The sequence below is a fragment of the Phyllobates terribilis genome, unplaced genomic scaffold (genome assembly GCF_046119375.1).
Source record: "Phyllobates terribilis strain yellow unplaced genomic scaffold, ASM4611937v1 Scaffold_1__5_contigs__length_1240528914, whole genome shotgun sequence".
In the NCBI taxonomy this organism is placed as follows: domain Eukaryota; kingdom Metazoa; phylum Chordata; class Amphibia; order Anura; family Dendrobatidae; genus Phyllobates; species Phyllobates terribilis.
This window is the reverse complement of record NW_027362761.1, coordinates 431247961-431272318: the sequence shown is the minus strand read 5'-3', so window position 1 is coordinate 431272318 and position 24358 is coordinate 431247961. Positions and strand designations below refer to the sequence as shown.

The window sequence follows — 24358 nt, the reverse complement described above, 5'->3', positions numbered from 1 at the left end:
GACATTCTAATTTAGTGAGCAGCACTTGTACCTGGAAATACAGTATATACCTAGAACTTTGAATTATGGTCCCTTTTGCACAATTTCTTCACTTGACCATGTTAGTTTGTAAGCCCTTAAGTTTCTTGCACGCCGCGGCTGTCAGATTTTATTTTTCCCAGTACACTGTGGAAGAGCGCTTCTTATAAATGTGAACCATAATGTCTTTTTTCCACACAAGCATCTCTCATCAGATCCTTGTATTGTGAATATGTAGCCTGGAGCAAGGCTTCATGAGCGGATGTTACTGACACTTGCATTCCTCTGTCTGCAGAAAGGAATTCCATGCAAACAGCAGTCAGGAGATTCTCCTTGGCCTTAAGACACCAGCTACAGCATGCAAGGAAATGAATGAACGAGGTACGGTATGTCTCTAACCAGAGGTCCTCTTCCAGGCTGTAAGTGCTCCCCATTACTGTTAATCTAGAAATGTTAATTTTGCAGAATGTAGTGATTTGCAGATGGCTGCACTCATTAATGGCACTCTTTTACTGTCATAAATTAATATAACATTACACAGAAGGGAAGGATGTAATTGCTGACTTTCTGGAAAAGGAACAGAGGAGACAGTCCGGAAAGGTTATTTGAGTCAAACCTAAAATCATGGTTTAATAAGCAAGAGTTATATTAAGCCACGCTATCTTCACGGAGAGGTCGTTTAATTGCCCCCTGATACAGCTGATATCCTTGGTTTGGCCGATGCTAGTATAAAGCGTACGTGGGACTAAAATGACCTACAGATGTCAGTAGAACAGTTCGCTTGTCACTAAAATCAACCAATAAGTACAACGCATTGTAACACCAAGTAGGAAAAGTAGTGGTACTATAAAAATTACAGGTTGGATAGACATGTTATTGATATACAAGTGATACAAATATGGAAACACAATTTTCAAAATATCTTGATTTATTCAGTGCACCTAAATACACACACTTACTTGGCATGCGATCAGTGAGGTTATTATTGGTTTTGTGGGGATTGTTCTAACATGCTGAATGCATTTGGTTACTCAAATCATCAATATCCACTGCTGGCAGCTCCCTTTGCAGTTACTGACCAGTGACCAGATATGCTTGATAGGAGACAAGTCTGGAGAACTGCAGGCCGTGGTAATACGTTTAGGCAACACAAGCTGGTCACAGTAGCACAAGGAACATGTTGCCTGGCGTTATTTTCACATGCCTGTGTTTTTTGGCAAGCCAAATTTGATCCTAGTCACGGATCAAACTTGTGTTCCATGAAAAACGTGTACACCGTACTGATGGCTTCCTAGTTGCATCTGTGTGCTGTTTGTTTTTCAGTGTCTAATTTTAGAAGTAGCTTGAGAAACTTTTATCAGTTGTTGCATAGAAGAAAAACTAATGGTTAAAGTGGATAAACTGACCAAACTCTGATCATTGACATCTGAATGAGGCATCATTGATCTAGTGGTCTAGCTATTTAGATTAACAGGGAGCCGGCATCCATCACACATTGCTCCAGTCACATAATGACGCAGGAACTCTGGAAACCCTGCTTTGAGTATCTATCGGTAAGAGTCCTAGAAACCTGCAATTTGTAAGTGAAGATGCCGGCCTACAATTTTTAGTGGAATCTAAATGGTTAAGTAATATTTAATTGTGGGGTGATGGTTGTCTCCACCTACAGAAATCTGATTGTTTTCCTGTTTTGGATAAATAATAATTTTAGGTTTCTCTCATTTGAGAACCCTGTAGTCCCTCATACTATTGTTTCTGCAAAATTTTTATTATGATATATAGAATAATTATGTGCAATTTTCATAAAAATTCTGGAATTTCCCTATATAGGAGTTGTATAATTTGCCATTGATCCAGTTAAGAGTAAGGCTGTGTTCACACAATCAGGAATAGCAGCATTTTGGACGCAGAAAATTAACTTGTAATATCTTTTAAGTCCGTGGCTAATTTACCTCCTTGACTTAAGCAAAATCTTGGTGACAGATTCCCTTTATCTGAGAGCAGCATGATATAGGGGCAGAGACCCTGATTCCAGTGGTGTCGTTTACTGGGCTCCTTGGTGCAGTATTTATTAAATCACTGTTTCTCTATTGCAGAATTTCCAGTTCTCTGAAAACTGAGCCCTGTATAACCCCGCCTACACCACTGATTGGCAACTTTCCGTGTGCACTGTGCATAGGCAGAAAGCTGCCAATCAGGGTTGGGGTTTTACTAAGGTCATGTGAGTCGGTCGACAGGGGTAGGGGTACTCGGATACCGGGATGGATAGGTTACTTCTGTGGGGATCACGGTTGGACGATTCCCGGTTCCTTGTCCTGGGCCGTCAGTAAAGGGATGGGGGTCAGGATGATGGGAAAATTGTGTCCTGACGCCTCCTGTGGTAACTGGTAAAGTCGGTTACCAGTGCTGTGTATGGTTGCTGAGGTGATCGGCATACGGCTTGTATGAACGCTATAGGCAGTAATGTCAAAATAGGCACACACACACATTAAGTCTTTGTTTCAGTACCTTTCTTTTACTGATGTCCGGTAACAGGTACAGTTCAGGAGGGTAACCAGTTTTTCTGTGCAGGTAGAGATATTCACTCTGGAGATTTGTGAGGCCTCCTCTAACAATGTGTGCGTTGTTTGGGATCAGTCCTGCCATAAGCTGAACCTGCCACCTTTTACTTTCTTTGGGGTCCTTCTCCACAACTGACAATGAGGACCTTTCCTTGGGGCTACCAATTCTCTTTCTGGGCCCCTGGTCCTATACGTGGTCAAGTTTGGCAACTGTCTCCCCTTCTTCTTCAGGGGGAGTAGATCTTCCTGATGTGTCCGGGTTTTCTATGCTATTGCTGAATTAATAGCAATCTCGGACTCCGGTGTCCGGGTGAGCTAAAGGGATAATAGTTTTATCTCTTTCTTTCTCCTTCTAGCCACCGTCCCTCTCTCTAGGGGGCTTCACAACACAGACCTGTTTAATATTTCAAGGCTTAACTGGTCCTCAGCCAACAGCTCTCAGTCTCTCTCTTCCTTCACCCGTCTCAAGACCAACTGCCGCTTTGCTGTTTCCCTGGAAACTGACTCCTCCGCTCAGACCTGGGGTGGAAGGTGTTGTGTGTGCCTAAGTGTACATCTCTCCCTGCACCTATGGATCCTGTGGTAATCCCCCACAGGGGTGCCACATTTCCCCCTAGTTAACTTCAGTCCTCCGGGACTGAAACATTTTTTTTTTTTTTAACAAAGATAACATAACATTAACATTTATATTTGTAATTTGAACAGAGAATCAAAAATAAAATTTCCAAAAACCAATGATAATGAGAAAGATGGATAACCAGTCCATACGACGCTAATCGATCTGCTGCAGGTTGTTAAAGGGAAAGTGTTTTTGCCACCACCAGTCCTGTGGCTTCGGTCCATTTTTAAAAATTTGCAAAAAGTTTCAGACGTCCAAACAGGTAAAGTCTCTGTAGGCTTAAAGATTCAAATAGACTTAATAATTCACAATACACAACAAAACATTTACTACGTGTGCCTCGGCGCAAGGGTCCTAGGTACTGCAGGGGCCTCTCCCGGTCATAAGCACTGTAGGCCCTTTGGCCCTGGGGTCAACTATTGGCCAAGATTTTGCTCTCCCTAGACAGCTTGTTACGCCAACTCTACTCACCCCTTTTTTATGTTGTGTACCTGGTGTAACCTGTTTTGGTCTACTCGTCACCCTTCTATACACCGACTTTAACTACATATTTACATTTTTGATTTCCCTTTTGTTATGGTTTACTCCCTGTATCTGAGTGGTGGGTGTCCAAAATTAATACGTGATGACCTCCGTAAAACTGGTATCCCACTGGTGCGTAAGCCTGGTGTGGAGCGAACACTACTTACTGACTCTTGTGTTGGTCTACGTAGCACAGGTATGCCGGAGTGTCTTCCCACTCCCCTAGTGGGAATGGCAGGTACACCGATTGCAGGATTCCCTAGCTCGGCTAGGGTGGTTCTTCTGCTCTTAATCCTTCTACTGGTTGTGGGAATGTCAACATGGGAATTAAATATGCTCCTTCTATTTGGGGCCAGTCTGCGGGTAACTCTCCTAAGATTGTCTTAATTGTTCTTGGCGTCTCTTCTTCTGGTATGGGACAAGGGATATACTCTTTTTGTTGTAAGGGTTGAGGACACTTCTTTAAGTGGTCTCAGGACACTGTTGCTGTTGTTTTTCCGTTATCCTTGCTGATTAGACAGGTTTTCTGGTTGTCAAAATTGGATGGTAATACAGTGTATGGTTCTTCTTCCCATTGATTATCTAGCTTATGAAGTCTCTTTTTCCTTTTCAAAACCAATTCTCCGGGGGTTAACGGGATTCCTTGTGCATTTTTATTGAAATTGGTTTCTTGTCTTTCTCTGGATTTTGCTAGACTTTTCTCAACACACTCCTGTATTTTCTTGTATTGTTCTGTTCTTCTAGTATCCCAATCTGCACTTGAGGGGTCTTCCTCAGGAACTACAATGCCCATTTCAAAGTCCACTGGCATTTTCCCTGGTCTCGCTCTCATCAAGTATGCCGGGGTACAATTAGTTGAGCTTACTGGGATGTTGTTATAGATGTCAATCAGATCTGGTAATTTCTCTGGCCATCTGTTTCTGTCTTCCAAGGGTAGAGTCTTCAGCAGTTCTATTACCACGTGATTCATTTTTTCGCACATTCCGTTAGTTTGGGGATGGTAAGGTGTGGTACGAATTTTCTTGCATCCATACAAGCTACAGAACTCTTGAAATATTTCCGCTTCAAACGCAGGACCCTGATCTGTCAATACCTGTTCTGGATATCCATGTGGCCTGCAGAAATAAGCTTGAAAGGTTCTTGCTGCTGTCTGAGCTGTCAAATCCTTCACAGGAGCTACCACTAGGAATCTGGAATAGTGGTCCACCATGGTAAGAGCATAAGTATAGCCTGATCTACTGGGTGTGAGTTTGACATGATCCAAGGCTACTAGTTCCAAGGGCTGTTTGGTTATGATAGGCTGGAGTGGTGCTGTCTGGTTGTTACGATCTCCTCTTCTTAATGAGCATGGGCCTCAATTTTTACACCATTTTTCTATGGAAGACCTCATGCCAATCCAATAAAACCTCTCACGTAACAGTATTTCCAGTTTTCTCCATCCAAAGTGTCCTGCTCCATTATGGTACGCTTCCAATACCATTTGGACGTCTCTCTTTGGAACCACAACTTGCCATACCATTTCATGTGTCCTTGGATTGATATACCGTCTGCACAATTGGTTTTTATAGATAAATAACCTGCTTCTTTCTTTCCACAGGTATTGGGCCTCTGGGGGAGCATTCTTCTCAATTTTGGAATCCGGTTGGGTTACCAGCCTCTTCACTAGGCTCACTGCCGGATCGCTGTCTTGGGTCTCTTTCCATCCATAATGAGGCAGAGGGTTTAGTGCAACATCCTGATGGTTCTGGTAGATGTGGGTTTCTGTCATTTTCCATTTTCTACTTTTATGGAAAGCTGGAAGTTCTATTTCCTCCAAGTCATCTGTTTCTTCTTCAAGCCCTTGCAAATGTACTTGAGGGTTTCTGGAGAGGGCATCAGCATTTGCATTTCCACAGCCTGTTCGGTACTTGATGGTAAAGTCGTAGTTCGATAACCGGGCCATCCAGCACTGCTCCAATGCACCAAGCTTTGCAGTATCCAAGTGTGTTAGCAGATTATTTTCCGTAAAGATGGTAAATTTTGAAGCTGCTAAGTAATGCTTGAACCTCTCCGTGACTGCCCAGACTAAGGCCAGGAACTCCAACTTAAAGGAACTGTAAATTTTCCGGGTTCCTCTCGGTATGTCGAAGTCTTCTACTGGCATAGGCAATTACTCTTTCCTTGCCGCCTTGTATTTGGGACAATACTGCTCCCAGGCCTACATTACTTGCATCCGTGTAGAGGACAAATGGTAGGTTATAATCTGGGTACGCCAAGATTTCCTCACTGGTCAGGGCCTGTTTCATTTGTTGGAAGGAGTCTTCTTGTTTCTTTCCCCATTCCAACGGCGGCTCTGCAGACCTTCTCTTCTTAGCTTGGCCTACTAGAAGATCTTGTAGGGACGCTGCCATCTTCGTGTAGCCCTTAATAAATCTTCTGTAATACCCAACCAAACCTAAGAACTGACGTACCTCTCTGACGATGGTCGGCCTCTGCCAGTCCTGGATAGCTGTCACTTTTTCCGGATCTGGTGCTACGCCATCCGCGCTGACCACATGCCCTAGGTATTGGACTTTTGGCTTCAGCAGGTAACATTTAGATGGTTTGAGCTTCATTCCATACTTTGTTAGAGCTGTAAATACCTCCACCAGGTGTTCCAGATGTTCTTCATAGGTTTTGGAATACACTATGACGTCATCCAGGTATAAAAGTACCGTCTCAAAATTCCGGTGTCCCAGGCAGCACTCCATGAGTCTCTGAAACGTCCCCGGTGTATTGCATAACCCAACTGGCATGCTATTGAAATCGCATAGGCCCATTGGTGTTTTGAATGCTGTTTTCTCCCTGTCTTCTTCTGCAACGGAGACCTGCCAATACCCACTAGTGAGATCTAATGTGGAGAAATACGTAGCAGTCTTTAATGCTGCAAGAGACTCCTCTATCCGGGGTAACGGGTAAGCATCTTTGTGAGTGATCTTATTGACCTCCCTGTAATCCACACACATCCTCATAGTGCCATCCTTCTTTCTGACTAAGGGTATGTGCACACGATGCAGAAATGAAGCAGAAAATTTCTGCATCATTTCTGCATCTCCCTGGCAGAAAAAACGCATGCAGATTGTGCATGCGTTTTTCCTGCAGAATACATGCGGATCCACATGCAGATTCACATGCGTTTCCGCATGCAGATTGACAAGCGCTTTCCAGGCGATTTTAGCATCACTTGGAAAGTGCTTGACAACTAGGTCACACTATATAAATCCATGCAAACAGCATGGATTTATATAGTGTGACCCGAGAGAGTGTATATACTTACCTCCGATGGCCCGCGCTGTCCTGCTCAATCTGTTCTCCCGGCTGCCGGCAACTTTGAATTGAAAGACCTGCCGACGTCAGCGTCACGTGACCCGTCACATGACTCTGACGTCACCGCAGGTCCTACAACTCACTGTAAGTGCCGGGAACCAAGCAGGAGCGCTGCGCGGGCCGACAGATGGTAAGAATACATTTATTTTTTATTTTATTCTTCTTTTACAGCTTTTTTAATGGTACCTGGGTGTGGATGAGACTCTCCTCTCCTCCACACCCGGGTACCATCCGCACATTAGAACGCACCAATTACGCAAGTACAAATGCTGTCTTGCGGAATTGGCGCGTTCTAATGCAAATCAATGGCGGCGAAATCGCCGCGTTTCCGCAAAATTAATTGACATGCTGCGGATTTTTGACCGCAGCGTTAACGCTGCGGAAAAATCCGCATCATGGGCACAGCACATGCGGATTTCCATTGGGGAACATTGCTTCCCTTCTACCATGCGTTTTTCATGCGTTTCCGCGGCGTTTACGCAACTGCAAAAACGCCGCGGAAACGCATGAAATACGCATCGTGTGAACACAGCCTAAGACTAAGGGGGCCGCCCAGAGACTACAGCTATCTCTTATAACCCCGGCCTCCTTCATGTCCTGCAGCATCTCTTTAGCACACTGGTAGTGATTTGGTGGGATGGGTCTATGTCTCACTTTAATCGGGGACTGATCTCCTGTGGGTATGTGATGGCGTACCCCTTTTATCCTCCCAAAATCTAATGGATGCTTACTGAATACTTGGCTAAACTCTTGTACTACCCGGTGAACTCCTTGCTTCTGGTGGTCGGGAGTGGCATCAGTCCCTATGTGCAATTGCTGACACCACTCCTCCAGCTGTCCCTTGGGGTTGTTGTCCTCCGCCTGACTTGACGGGGGCAAGGGCTCTAGTGTCTGTATGTTGTTATTACTGACAGTGTACAGCTTTGCTATAGTAGCATACCGGGGTAGTTTCACTTCTTCCTCACCACAATTCTCAACACACGGATTGGTACTCTTCCCCTGCATACATCCACCACCCCTCTAGCTGTCAGCAGTGTAGGTCTATGCTCTGAATATACCGGTTCTACAACTGCCTGGTATTCCTTTCTTCTGATACCCACAGCTGTTCGACACCATATCATCATTTCACTGTTTGGCAGTGCGCGGGTAACGGACCCGTTTCCCATTGTATTACCACCAATCTCCCCCCCAGACAGATTTACCTGTTGCTTGTGAATTAAGGCACGGATTTCTCTTTGAAGGACTCTCCTCTGCCCAATGCCAGCAGTCTCTGTAATCTGTTGGAGTAAAAACATCACTTCTTCAAGGCAGTTTTCAATCACATTAGTACCAAGCACCATGTAAGGACATTTGTTATTGGGGTCATCTTCTACCACACACAACCCTTGGCCTCTCAACTCCACCCTCCCCAGCTTTATTGTCACTTCTCTAAACCCCACCTGATTCAGTGGTTGACCATTAGCTGCTAAAATGACAAGACTAGAGTTTGGGGGGCTAAGATCAGCATCAGACCAAAATTGCTTGTAAAGGATATGTGGGATGGTGGTGACTTGTGACCCAGTGTCCAATAGGGCCGATGTGGGGATTCCTTCTAGCGTAATGTTGAGGTACGGGAGGCCTCCCACATACCAACTACGCCTGTCATATGGGCCCTGCCATTTTATTCCTGGGGATTGGCCCGCGGACCCAGGAATCTCGGGTTTAAATGACATCCTCTTGCAAAGTGGCCCGGTTTGTTGCAACGAAGGCAAACAGGTTGTCCTGAAGAATCCGTGTGGTCGGTGGCTCTGCGTCGGAATGGTGCGTTGGTCCCCTGAACGGGCGACTTGTTGATCCCCTCCACGGGCGACATGGCTCTGCGTCGGAATGGTGCGTTGGTCCCCTGCACGGGCGACATGAGCTTTCTCCTCATTCACGGAACACCCTCAGGGGATTCAGCTAACTGGATTTTGCTTGGTTGTTGTGCCTCCGGTCTGGCTTGCAAGAGTTTTAACACTTAGTCCATGTTTTTGGTTAGTTGTAACACCTGATTACGTAGGTCATCAGCAGATTCGGGTGAGACAGCTTGTCCTACTGCTTCTACAGAGTTTTTAGGGGTAGGCTCTAAGTTCATGTGAGAGGTATTAACCTGCCAGGATGGGATTGCAGGTTTTGCAGGTAATAGGTCTCGTAGTACAGTTATAGCACGGTCCTTTAAGGTATTAAAATCCACATCTGGATGATCTAGGACCCATATGTGCACCTGCTGACAGTGAAAGTCTGATCTCAACCCATTCATAAACTGTTCTGCAAGCAATTTATCTTCGTCTTGCACACTTGCTGGATCTACCTGTTTTATGGACCGGAGTGCTGCTTGTAAACGTAGGGCAAAGTCTCTGATGGTATCTTGCGGTCTCTGCTTGCATTGGTAGAATAGCATCCTTAGTTCAGACTGTGTGCATTTTTCAAAAGCAGCTTTGAGCTTATCAAACACATTTTCTATAGAGTCTCCATCAGCATCGCTCCAAGTCTCAGCTTCTAGCTCCGCTGCACCTATTAATTGTCCCTGCACAACGGAGGCTCGCTGTGGGGCTATCCTCGCGCTCTTTTAGCCGCGTCCCCGCGACTCTCTCCGCTCTGTGACGCAGTTTAATTTCTCTATGGCGCAGTAATGACGGCCCGTTTTACAGTACACAAACTTCCAATAAAGTCCAATTTAAGCACACAGTACCCTGTTTTACCGGGCCCGATATCCTGTTCGTGACGCCAAACTGAGTCGGTCCACAGGGGTAGGGGTACTCTGATACCGGGATGGATGGGTTACTTCAGTGGGGATCACGGTTGGTCGGTTCCGTGCCCTGGACCGTCAGTAAAGGAATGGGGGTGAGGATGATGGGAGTATTGTGTCCTGACGCCTCCTGTGGTAACTGGTAAAGTCGGTTACCAGCGCTGTGTATGGTTGCTGAGGTGATCGGCATACGGCTTGTACGAACGCTATAGGCAGTAATGTCAAAATAGGCACACACACACATTAAGTCTTTGTTTCAGTACCTTTCTTTTACTGATGTCCGGTAACAGGTACAGTTCAGGAGGGTAACCAGGTTTTCGGTGCAGGTAGAGATATTCACTCTGGAGATTTGTGAGGCCTCCTCTAACAATGTGTGCGTTGTTTGGGATCAGTCCTGCCTTAAGCTGAACCTGCCACCTTTTACTTTCTTTGGGGTTGTTCTCCACAACTGATAATGAAGACCTTTCCTTGGGGCTACCAATTCTCTTTCTGGGCCCCTGGTCCTATACTTGGTCAAGTTTGGCAACTGTCTCCCCTTCTTCTTCAGGGGGAGTAGATCCTCCTGATCTGTCCGGGTTTTCTATGCTATTGCTGAATTAATAGCAATCTCGGACTCTGGTGTCCGGGTGAGCTAAAGGGATAATAGTTTTATCTCTTTCTCTCTCCTTTTAGCCTCCGTCCCTCTCTCTAGGGGGCTTCATAGCACAGACCTGTTTCCTAGTTCAGGGCTTAACTGGTCCCAGCCAACAGCTCTCAGTCTCTCTCTTCCTTCACCCGTCTCTAGACCAACTGCCGCTTTGCTGTCTCCCTGGAAACTGACTCCTCCCCTCAGACCTGGGGTGGAAGGTGTTGTGTGTGCCCAAGTGTACATCTCTCCCTGCACCTATGGATCCTGTGGTAATCCCCCGCAGGGGTGCCACACATGGATATGGAGGTCTACACGGCAGCAGGTTTACTAGTCTTGTATTGATAATTTGTTGATTTAAAATAATGATTTTATGAAAAAATACAGCAAGCAGCCCAGTAAGTGATGCATATCTGGAATTGAGTTCTCTGCCCCTACATTATGCTGCTCTCAGGTGGCAAAATCCTACTGACTGATTCTCTTTAGTAGTCTGGGAGTTTTTTCAGTTTTTTCCCCCAGTTCATGACCATTCAGAAGTATAATGACGATAACAAGCATCTTTCTATAGGTTGTGTCTGCTGCATTATGTAATACTACAGCTTTTAGAGAAGTAGGGAAATGTCTGTGGTAAAGCAAACTCTTGTGATGATGGTTTTTCTTCTTTCTTTCACATAGAAAAGTGCCATAAATCGCCAGAGACTCTCTAAGTAAGTGGATATTGGAGCGGACCCTAACCCAGCGGCTGTTGAGGAGCGGATTGTAAGTTGACCTTGGTTTCTGTGTCCGTTAGCTTTGTGTTTGTAGAAAATGTAATGGATGTAACTGTATTTTAGTATCTAGTGTTTTCCTTTACAACACATTATTCTGTTTTATTTTACCACTATGGAGAGACACTACTGTACGTTGGAGAGTTGGCAAAGCAAGTGTATTGTGCATGGGTTCTCCTCTAAGGCCAGGTTCACACTAGGCTGTATCTTCACATCAGTGGCTCCGCCAGGGCTTACGTCTGAAGCCCTGGAAGACTCTATTTAGACATCTATGCTGATGGAGCTATTGGCTGTAATGATGCAGATGGAGTCGCTGTGTGCTAGGTCAGACAAAATCTTCGTCCATATCTGATGCAGATAGTCGACCAGATGTGGTTGACTGCAGCTGCATCGTTGCTCTCAGTTGTCCCATCAACACATACTCCTGAATCCCATTTTTCATTGCTTTAGACATAAGCCTTGACACAGCAACTGACTTGAGGGTAAAGCTCCATGTGAACTTAGGCTAATGAATAGGATGCGTGACGATACTCTTCTGGCGTTGTTCAGTTGCCTCATCAACCGTAATGCCTAATTCGCAGGAGCTTTTCTCCATGCCGGGTGGCCTACTAATCAGAAGAGGCATCGGGAACGTCAGCTGGAAGGTGGAGGTACGCAGGGCTCTGTCCGGCAGCTTACCACTCCCGACATGGCCACTGGACTAATGTCCCGTGAATATTTTTGTGCCACCCTAGCAGTGAATCAATGAGGGTAGTTAGTTGTGCTCTTCTTAGTTCTTGCTAACCACACAGAGTACGTAGCTCCACAGGGGCAGATTGGGCTATCCTCTATCCTTTCACTGCTATGCCTTTTGGCTATTTTATCACATTTGACATTAATTACTTTACTGGTAGTCCATGATTGCACATTGAGTTGTCCAGGAGACGCCCATAGAAAAACTGTGTCTTCGTTTATATTAACCCCTTCACCCCAGTTGATATTTCTTTTTTTTCTTTTTTTTCTATTTTCCTCCCCTCCTTCCAAATTTTATTTTTCTGTTAATATAGCCGTATGAGGGCTTGTATTTTGCGGGACGAGTTGTACTTTTGAATGACCCTATTCATTTTATTACATAGTGTGCGATGAAATTACAAAAAAAGTGCAATTCACAATTGTGTTTTGGTCTTTTTATTTACCAATTTCACTAAATGGTAAAACGGACCTGGCAATATGATTCACCAGGTCAGTACGAGTACGCAGATATCAAAGATACCAAACATGTATAGTTTTTTATTTAATTTAAGTGGTGAAAAAAATAAAAAAATCGGAAATTTGTATGGAATTTTTTTTTTATTTTGTCTGCATTGGGGCTGTTTGATGGCTTGTTTTTTTGTGCCCTGAGCTGACCATTTTATTGATACTATTTTGGGGTAGATACGATGTTTTGACAAAAAAACGTAGTTCTGGGGTTTAAAATTATTTTTTTTTTGTGTCGTTTACCGATCGGATTGATTTATTTTATGTTTTGATAGATTGGACATTTCTGAGCACAGCGATACTAAATATGTTTCTTTTTTAATTGCTTTATTTTCAGTAGAACAAAAGGGGGGGTGATTTGAACTTTTTTTTTTCTTCCAACTTTTTACTTTAATAGTCCCCTTAGGGGACTTGAAGCATCAACCGTCCGATTACTTGTGCATCAGCACTGGTATGTATAGCAGAAAACATGAACTCCTTTCAAGGCCGGCCATGGGCTCGCATTCACAGGAGGATTGTAATGACAGGCGTGGGGGTCATCAGCAGACCCCCAGCTGTCATGGCAACCCATCAGTGCCCCACGAGCATGTCACAAACACGCCGATGGGAGCATGGAATGAAGCGCGCCACTGTCGGCACGTGTTAAATGCCGCTGTCAGGTATTGACAGCCGGATTTGGCACCACTCTACCTGTGGCTGTTAAAGGCACATGATGACTGATTAAATCAGCTGTCATGTGCAGGGAAAGATGCGGGCTCGGCGTCTGAGCCCGCATCAAAGCCAGGGACCTGACATGTTGTGAACATGATATGTTGTGAAGAGTTTAAAAGGAATGTGTCACCAGGTTTTTACTACCTAATCTGAGCATGGTGAAGGGGCAGAGAGCCTGATTCCATTGATGTGTAACTTAATGTAACTTACTGGGCTGCTTGATGAAGTTTTTATAAAATCATTGTTTTATCAGCAGGAGATTATCAGTAAAAGACTAGTTAACCTGCTGCCATGCCCCACGTTTGACTGGTATATTTTTGCTTATGCACATTGCACCGAGAAAGTTGCCAATCAGTGGAGTGAGCGAGGTTATACAGAGCTCAACATTCAGAGAACTGCTGGATCTTTAGCAAATAAAACCGTTTTTAATCAAAACTGTAGCAAGTAGCCCAGTAAATCATACATCACTAGAATCAGGGTTTCTGTCTCTTCATCATGGTGCAAAAACCTGGTGACAAATTCCCTTTAACCTTTCACTTATATAAATCTGGGCTCTGTGCTTGCCCACGTGGCCGGGCATTTTTTTCTGTTTTGTTAATTAGCCGTCGTGGGATTATTTCTACTGCTTGCCATGTATGATACTTGTAGTCACATAAACTTTGAAATGCTGAAAATCCACAGCGTAATGCAGAACCAGCTTTTTGTTCTGTCATCTTGCTAATTTCCAAGCATAAATTGATCCACATGCCTCATTTTGAAGTCTGGACCATATCAATTATTTTTGCAGATTTTCCTTTGCAATGAATGGGGTGAAATTGTCAATGAAATCTGTGTGAAGAATCCTTATGTAACAGATGTGGATTTCTGTGTGAATTTGCTGCGAAAAAGGAGTTAAATGTGTTCCCATCCCGATGCAGGGATATCCAACTCAAATACACCTTGGGCCAAAATTTAAAGCTTGGAGAAAGTCGCGGGTCAACCTTTATAAAAAAAAAAAAAAAAAAAAAAAATGTCTAAAATTTAGGAAGTTTTTCCTTATCATGGAATATAACAATGAACTTTTTCATATGGAAACAAATGTAAAGTTATTGTCCCACGAACTAAGTAAATTTTAGTTAATAGATCTTAGAACAAAATATTGGAATAATATATTATGTTATGTAAGAGCACTAAAGTGTATATGGCCCAATGGCCTAATTTATATATGTAATAACAAAGGATAAAAAAAACTTGAAAAATAAAGTATGATACAAACATAAGTGCCCTCAAACACCGTATGATACCCTCACAGTGAATTCCTTCACAGTACCCTCCACACGCACGGTATGATGACCCTACTGTACCCTTCTCCCTCCATCCCTCCAATAAATAATGGTGACCCCATCACAGTATTATTCTCCAACTGTAATCCACACACAGCCCTACATAAAGTATAATGGGCCCCACAGAATTCTCCATGCAGTATAAAGGGACGCACATAGTGCTCCATACAGTATAATGGGACCCACATAATGCTCCATACAGTATAATGGGCCCCACATAATGCTCCATACAGTGTAAAGGGCCCCACATAGTGCTCCATACTGTATAATGGGTTCCACATGGTGCTCCATACAGTATAAAGGGCCCCACATAGTGCTCCATACAGTATAATGGGTCCCACATAGTGCTCCATACAGTATAATGGGTCCCACATAGTGCTCCATACAGTATAATGGGTCCCACATAGTGCTCCATACAGTATAATGGGTCCCACATAGTGCTCCATACAGTATAATGGGTCCCACATAGTGCTCCATACAGTATAAAGGTCCCCACATAGTGTTCCATACAGTAAAATAGGCCCCATATAGACCTCCATACAGTATAAAGGGCCCCACATAGACCTCCATACAGTATTATGGGTCCCACATAGTGCCCCATACAGTATAAAGGGCCCCACATAGACCTCCATACAGTATAAAGGGCCCCACATAGACCTCCATACAGTATAAAGGCCCCTACATTAAATAAATAAATTCTCACCTCTGCCTGTTCGTCCGCTGCTCTGGTCTCTTCATGGTGTCTTCAGATCCTCTGCACACTTCAGTACAGCGGGTGCATTGTAATGATGTCATCGCACTGATTGCGCCGAGACGTCAGATACAGTCAGGGAATGATGGGAGAGCATCAGCATCTAGAATACATAGTGGGCCAAATATACTTGAGGGACCTGCCCGGCGTCGTGGGCCAAATATGCTAACCCTGCAGGCCTTATTTGGCCCGTGGGCCAGAGTTTGACATATGGGCCATAGAGCAAAAAATCAACACCACTGCTTTTCATAGTACTAGCATTGTGCATAATGCCTACCTTAGTGACAGTGTTTCATGTGCTTTACACATTAAACTGGTCTTGCTGCTGTAGAAGTATATGTTTTAAGCTAAATCCTATTTACATGTATGAGAAAAACAAGGAGATAGTGGTGGGTAGCAAATATCACTTTGCCGCCTGCTGTGATGAGACCAGGATCACAAAGCAGGAAGGAAAGTGTTTCACACATCAGATTAAGGGAACGGCCGTGTGTAACAAACCAAGATTTTAAAGGTAACATCTTCTCATTTTAAAACGGAAGCTTCACTCTAACATTGTGTTAGAACCTTTTTTACTCGGCCGATCAAATGGGCCGCACATTGGAGTAAGCTGCATTCCTTGTGGGACGAGATGATCTATTCAGTGACACCATTTTTTTTTACTTATGACTTTTTGATCTCTGTTTAGTCAATTTTTTGTGTGTCACTATAATGAAATAGCTACTTTATGTGTTTTTAATTATTTTTTCCCACACTGTAGTTATCGTATGGGTTATGATACAGTTTTATAGGTTGGGTAATTCTGGATGAAACTATACCAAATATGTTTTTTGTTTTCTTTGTTGTTTACTGTCGATGTTACATTTTTAGCGGCAAAATATTTTTCTGTTATTTTTTTAATTCTTTATTTTGAATATATTTTTTTCATTTCTTTACATAGTCACTATATGAGACTTAAACTTTTACTTGCATGATGATGGATCTAATATCCTGCAATACTTATGTAATTTATAAAAAGCAGCCAACATGTCAAATAACCCCAAAAAACGGGTTAGAATCCTGGATAACCGGGCCTTACCCAGACAGCCTACTCACAGCATATATAAAACCAAACAGAGACTAAGAGTATAAATGGCTTACAAAAGAAGATTGTTTATTAATAGATAAATATACAGTACAAAAATTCATTTTAATTATCATAAATGTAGGAAAAGGGGAAAAAAGTGAAAAGTGCCCAAACCAAGGTCCCCGAAAGTTCACTGCATCCCATCCCAAATGCTGAGGAAGTTGCGGCCATCAGAATTTCAAGCCACACTCACCACTGCAGTAGTGGCCCGAATGGATGTGGGAAAACCCCACTTGCCAAGTACAAAACAGTATGTACTCACCGCAAAGTGAATGGGAACGCAGGGAAGGGGGGAACCTCTTGGTAGTAGGCGCACCTCGACGCACGTTTCGCTGTCACAGGACAGCTTTCTCAAGAGGAAGTGTGCATAAGAGTTTGCAGGATCTTAATATATGTGCCCCAAATTGGTCACATGTGCAGTCATGTGACCAGAAGGTATCAAAAGTAAACAGGCAGGAGTTTATAGGACTTTAATATATACGCCCCAACTTGGTCACATGAGTAGTCATGTGACCAAAAGTAAACAAGCAGGACCTGCGGTGACGCATGCGCGGCAGTGCCAACATCCCGAGCGTGGACTCCAGCCGTCACGCCCCCCGGCACGTCACCCCTCACACGAACCGGGAAGCCGCGGCGCATGCGGTTCTACCCACGTTATATACTATGCCACCTGTGGCTGCCAAGTAATTTATGTTGGTTTGACCACAAGGGAGCTCAGGGTGAGAGTTCGGGAGCACGTACGCGACAAGTTTACATTGATATTTTGGACAGTTTTCTTATCCCATCAATTGAAAGGATGTTTGGGGATGATGACATCATTTTTCAAGATGATAATGCATCCTACCATAGAGCAAAAACTGTGAAAACATTCCTTGAAAGAAGACACATAAGGTCAATGTCATGGCCTGCAAATAGTCCGATCTCAATCCAATTGAAAATGTTTGGTGGAAGTTGAAGAAAATGGTCCATGACAAGGCTCCAACCTGCAAAGCTGATCTGGCAACAGCAATCAGAGAAAGTTGGAGCCAGATTGATGAAGAGTACTGTTTGTCACTCATTAAGTCCATGCCTCAGAGACTTCAAGTTGTTATTAAAGCCAGAGGTGGTGCAACAAAATACTAGTGATGTATTGGAGTGTTCTTTTGTGTGTTTGTTTTTCATGATTCCATAATTTTTTCCTCAGAATTGAGTGATTCCATAACTTTTTCCCTCTGCTTGGTCTGAAAAAAATTACCCTTACTGAGTACCACATTTTTTATCTTGATTTCTTTTAGTGTGCCTTAAAGCCCTAAAGTTGCCATTTGAAATGACTTTAGTTTAGTGCCATGTCTGTGATCTGCTTTTTTTGCAACATTAACCCCTTTGAAGCCCATGACGTATTAATACTCGTCTGTGCCCTGGGCTTTAAGAGCCTGACCCGTATTAATACGTCATGGCGATCGCGCGTGCACACAGGCTGTGCGGGCGCGATCGCCGCCCGGTGTTAGCTGATTGTCACAGCTGACAACCGATGCTATGCGCTGGGAGCGGTCCCGCACCGCTCCCTGCACATTAACCCCCGCAATATTTCGATCTAAGTCGATCGCAGCATTGCGGTGGCTAAGGGGAGGTGATCGCAATACCCACCTCCTCTTCCGGCCTCCAGCGCTGTCTGCCGCGGCTTTCCGGATGTTGCCATGACGACCCGATGTCGTCATGACAACATCCGGGTCACCAGACAGCAGGAAGATATTTTGGTCATGCGCAGTGCTCCATCCTTGTGCTATGCAGGCGATCAGAATAAAAAAGTGAAAGTCCCAGAGTGGGACAAAGTATAAAAAAAAAAAAACTGTCAAAGTGAAAAAAAAATAAAATAAAAAATAAATATAAAAAATTGAAAAAATGTATAAAAAAAAAAATAATCCACCAAAAATTAAAATATAATGTACCCATCAATAAATATTGTTATGAAGAAAAAAACAAACAAACAATAAAAGTACACATTTGGTATCGCCGCGTCCGGAACGACCTGACCTATAAAATTGTCCCGCTAGTTAACCCCTTCAGTGAACACGGTAAAAAAAAATAAATAAAAAACGAAGCAAAAAACCATGCTTTATCATCATACTGCCAAACAAACAAACAAAAAATGGAATAACACGCGATCAAAAAGACTAATATAAATAAAAATGGTACCACTGAAAACTTCATCTTGTCCCGCAAAAAACAAGCCGCCATACAGCTCCATCATCCGAAAAATCAAAAAGTTATAGCTCTCAGAATAAAGCGATGAAAAAAAATAATTTTTTTCTATAAAATAGCTTTTATTGTGTAAAAGCGCCAAAACATAGAAAAACTATATAAATGTGGTACCGCTGTAAACGTACTGACCCGAAGAATAAAGCTACCTTATCAATTTTACCACACGCGGAGCAGAATAAAAAAATGTAAAAAAACACAATTCCTGAATTGTTGTTTTTTGTTTATTCTGCCTCCCAAAAATCGGAATAAAAAGCGATCAAAAAATGTCACATGCCTGAAAATGGCACCAATAAAATCCCGCAAAAAACAAGCCGTCACATGACTGTCGGACAAAATATGGAAAAATTATAGCTCTCAAAATATGGCGATGCAAAAACTAGATTTTACAAAAAAATGCTTCTTTTAGTGTTCTTTTAGTGTGTGACAGCTGTCAATTATAAAAACCCAATATGATTCTGGTATCTCTGTAGTCGCACCGACCCGAAGAACAAAGTCGTCTAATCACTTATACCGCACTAGGAACTGAGTAAAAAATAAACGCTAGGGCTGGGATTGGGGTTAGGGTTGTGCTAGGGATAGGTTTTTTTTTTTTCTAAAGTAAAAGAAAAAAAACAAAAAAAAACAAAACAATATGGCAACTAGTGTTGAGCGCAAGTTCTCATTATTTGAGTTTGCATCGGGTGCTTGGGTATGCATTGAGTATTGTGGGTGCTCGAGTGACATGCTCGAGTCTCGTCCCCATATGCTTCGCGGCCAAAAAAACCTTGCGGGGATTGCCTGCCATGCACGAGCGATCCCCGCATGTTTTTTTTTGGGTGTCTAATAACCGTGAAACATGCCGGCGGGGACTCGAGCATGTCACTCGAGCACACGCGATACATGGTGCATACCTGAGTACCTGATGCAAATTCAAGTAGCGAGCACTTGCGCTCAAGACTAATGACAACTTATTCATATGATGACCTAATGTTATCAAATTCTGTGTCGTACCTCTGGGTTCAAAATGTTCACTATACCCCTTGATAAAATCCTTGAGGGGTGTAGTTTCCAAAATGGGGTCACTTGTGGGGGGTTTCCACTATTTAGGCACATCAGGGGCTCTCCAAACGCGACATGGCGTCCGCTCTCGATTCCAGTCGATTTTGCGTTCAAAAAGTCACACAGTGCTCCTTCCCTTCTGAACTCTGCCATGCGCCCAAACACTGTATTTTCCCCACATATGGGGTATTGGCGTATTCAGGAGACATTGCACAATTGTTTTTGGGGTCCATTTTCTCCTCTTACCCTTGTGAAAATAAAAAAATTGGGGCTAAAACATAATTTTTGTGGAAAAAGTTTGATTTTTTTATTTTCACGGCTCCATGTTATAAACTTCTGTAAAGGACTTGGGGGTTCAAGGTGCTCACCACACATCTAGATAAGTTCCTTGAGGGGTCTAGTTTCCAAAATGGTGTCACTTGTGGGGGGTTTCCACTGTTTAGGCACATCAGGGGCTCCCCAAATTCAACATGGCGTCCGCTAATTATTCAAGCAAATTTTACATTCAAAAAGTCAAATGGCGCTCCTTCCCTTCCGAACCCTGCCGTGCGCCCAAACAGTGGCTTTTCCCCACATATGGGGTATCTGCGAGCCCAGGGGAAATTGCACTACAAATTTTGGGGTCCATTTTTTCCTGTTACCCCTTCGAAAATAAAAAAAAATTGGGTCTAAAGTAACATTTTTGTGAAAAAAGTAAAGTGTTCATTTTTTTTCTTCCACATTCCAAAAATTCCTGTGAAGCACCTGAAGGGTTAATTATAGTTCTTGAATGTGGTTTTTAGCACCTTGAGGGGTGCAGTTTTTAGAATGGTATCACTTTTGGGTATTTTCTGTCATAAAGACCCCTCAAAGTGACTTCAAATATGATGTGGTCCCTAAAAAAATGTTTTTGTAAATTTTGTTGGAAAAATGAGAAATCGCTGGTCAACCTTTAACCCTTATATCTCCCCAATAAAAAAAATTTTGGTTCCAAAATTGTGCTGATGTAAAGTAGACATGTGGGAAATGTTATTTATTAACTATTTTGTGTGACATATCTCTCTGATTTAAGGGCATAAAAATTCAAATTTTGAAAATTGCTAAATTTTCAAAATTTTTGCCAAATTTCCATTTTTTTCACAAATAAACGCAAGTGACATCGAAGAAGTTTTGCCGCAATCATGAAGTACAATATGTCACGAAAAAAAATCTCAGAATCAGGGAGATCCGTTGAAGCATTCCAGAGTAATTACCTCATAAAGCTACAGTGGTCAGAATTGTAAAAATTGGCCTGGTCATTAACGTGCAAACCACCTTGGGTTGTAAAGGGGTTAAACAACTGAATGAACATCCTCCAAGCCCGGTGATTCCATAATTTTTGCCAGGGGTTGTATTATCATCTTTTTCTCTGTATGACATATTCCATCCCATACTTATTTAGGACACCATAGTAGGTTACACGTTAATTGTTTGCCTAGCTACATCATTCGTTAGTATGCGATTCTTAGTACTGTGTTTGTACCTAAAGTACACCCCTATCTCATCTTGGTAGGGGTATGCATGTATGTGAACTGTGTTTGGAAGACTAGATGGCATGCCTGCAGGGCACGCAAGGTCCTCCTGCTCATGACAGCACATGTCTAGGCCCATTTGAAGTTCGGCAATGACCACCTGTGTGATCAAGGAGGCATGGGAGAAGGTCATATGGTGAGATGCAACCAAAAAAAGATCTTTTTGGCATCAAATGCACTTGCCTTGTTTGGAGGAAGGAGGAGGATGAGTACAACTCCAAGAACACCGTCCCGACCGTAAAGCATGGTGGGGGAAACATCATACTTTGGGGGTGCTTTTCTGCAAAGGGGACACGACGACTGCACTTTATTAAAGGGACTATGGATGGAGTCATGGATCGCAATATTTTGTACCAAATATTAAGTTCAGTTTTTCTATTGTATCAAATACTTATTTCATGCAATGAAATGCAAATTAATTATGTCCAAATCGTACAATGTGATTTTCTGGATTTTTGTTTTAGATTCTGTTTCTCACAGTTGTAGTGTACTTACAATAAAAATTACAGACCTCTCCATTTTTTGTAGGTGGGAAAACTTTGAAAATTGGCAGTGTATTCAATACTTATTTTCCCCACTGTATGTCCAATAATAATTCAGGTGGGGCTGACGTGTCACCTGTTACTGAGACGCTCTTTGTTAATCAGGCCAGAAGGGACGGACTTCCGGCTGCGCCTCCTAAACTATGCACTCCAATAGCCCGGATGTGTAATATTTTTGCGTTCTATCGGGACCCAGGAGTGAATCGCACAGGAAAAGACCCGGTGTCATGGATGATATAGTACAGGTGATAGCTGACGAGTGAGTAATTTAACCCTCCGTCACATACAATATCGGTTCTAACGAGTTCACATACAATGTGACTGTCAGGCGCAGGCTAAAAAAAATACCTATAATATTTAATGTTTGCAATTTCAGTGCTCTAAAAGTGATCAGTGACCTTCATAGGGATGTAATAAAAGAGACTACACATAATCAGGTGCAAAAAAACCCCATTTACTTAACATAAAATGAATAACTCTGAAATACAAACATTTCAAAACTCCCGCCAAATAGTCCCCAGTTCAACTCTGTCAAAAAACTCTACAAAGAAAATTTATGGAAACAAACTTAATTTTAAGGTACCTTAAGTACTATTAAACACATATTCAATCAGAATTAGATCCTGAAGTTTCCCCAGAAAAATTACACTTGCAGAGCAAAGAGCAAGAATTACACATCATTTTTGCATGTGTCAGGCAGATTGCATTATGACATTTGTGACATTCATAATTAGAAAGCCTTCTGATTCCGCTTTCCGTGGTGCAGGTGGTGCATCTCCTTCTTTTGGGAGGTGGTGCAGGTGGTGAATTTTCACTATCATCTTCTGGGCGGAATCTTTTGAGCTGAACTTGAAGGCGAGAGGGGATACCGATCGTTTTCATACTTCTCCTGCATAGCTCTCCAAGCACTAGTTGATGGGCCAATTTTTTCAGATAGAATCGTCTACGGAGTGGTTCAAGCTTGTTTTCAAGGTAAATGACTTGTGAATTTATACCACCCAAATTCAACATAGCAAAAAATATGACCATTGGCCAGCGTTTGGTGTTTCTGCTGACGTTGAAAGTTGAGCACATCTGATCAGCTGTATCAACACCCCCTTTGGTTGCATTCTAAAATGTAATTATCTCCGTTTTTTTTTGTGCCTCAGTCCCAGGATCGATGGCATTATCATCATGAAGTGTTGATAGAAGAAGTACAATTTTTTTTGCTTGTGGTACATAGGAAACCAAAACCTTTCCATTATGGAATGCAAACATACTGCTGTACTGTTGTCTCCCTTTCACACTTACAAACTGTGTAGGCAATTCTTTTTTATTTTTTCTTACAGTTCCGACATATGAAAGCTTCTGCATTTTCAGATAATCAATCAGATCACAATTTGAAAACCAATTGTCAGCTGTTATATTGCGACCCGATCCAAATAAGGGCTCAGCCAGTCTTTTTACAACATCACTGGGTTTGTTGCTGACACAGTAAGGACCTTCTGGTTGTTTTCCTGCATAAACTTCCAGGTTGTAAGTGTAGGTCTTACTGGCATCAACAAGGGAATACATTTTTATTCCATATTTGTTAGGCTTTGATGGAATATATTGACGAAAGGCACATTTACCACGAAAACCAGGGAGCATTTCGTCAATAGTGAGATTCTCCACAGGGCAATAGCGTTTTTTACAGTTTTCAACAAATTTTTGGAATATATCACGAATTGGAGCAAGTCGGTCATGTGTTTTACGTTCGGTTCGGGTAGTTCTGTCGTCAAACCGAAGGCAACGAATTAGAAGCTTGAATCTGTTTATGGACATAACAAGGCCAAATTTTTCAACTCCATCCCCATCTTTACTCCAAAGTTCCTCCAAACTTTATCTATTTGCCCTATAAGCTCCTGCAAGGTATAATAATCCAAAAAAGCACGCAGTTCTATTTCATCTGTGGCCTTGATGGTTCTGTTGCAGATGAACTTGTCCTTTATAATGTCTATATATTGGTTGGTATATGTGACAATAGAGTCCAGAATGTCATCTGTGAATAAACTATTCCAGCATTCAACTGCAGTTTTTGCATTACTTGCAGTTCCTATAACTGCAGGAAGGTGAGTAATAATGTTTTGAGGTTCCCTACGTTTTTTCTGGAGTGGCTTCTTGTTCCATTGTTTTTTTTTATCTTTTCCCTTATAATAAGATTCTTCATCTTCATCCTCATCACTGTCACCATCTTGCTCTGTTTTGAATCCACTTCACATACTTCCACCTCATCATGAGAATCAATCTCACTTTCCTCTCCTAAATCCTCATTCAGTGTGGGGTCTGCATCATCTAACAGCATGTTTGTTACTTCCTCAACATCAAGGTTTTTTGATAAATTGTACATTTTCCTCTCCATTTCAGCAGATAATCTGAAGCAAGAGAAGGAATATGTGTTAGGGAACTACTGTATATGCCTGAGCAGCACACTTTCTTTTTTAATCTGCCTTATTTCTATGAAATATCCTCACACTTTGTGCTATACATTCATAAAACAAGCTAAATAAACAATTGTGATGAATAAAAACATAAAATACCAACCTTATTGAGTGTGACGTGTTCACATACAATGAGCCTGAGAGATTAGCACAGTTATACC

The 24358-nt window shown here is 42.6% G+C and overlaps 1 protein-coding gene across 2 annotated transcripts in view; it reads left to right on the top strand.

The window, feature by feature from the left end:
• FER (FER tyrosine kinase) overlaps positions 1-24358 on the top strand; it is a 340421-nt gene that overhangs the window by 30053 nt on the left and 286010 nt on the right. The window contains exons 2-3 of one of the 2 annotated variants that reach the window (XM_073677555.1): positions 314-399; positions 11133-11216. The gene's annotated coding sequence lies outside the window, so the exon portion shown is untranslated. Of the gene's footprint in view, positions 1-313; positions 438-11132; positions 11217-24358 lie in introns of both variants that reach the window. The other variant, XM_073677564.1, reaches the window with a different exon arrangement.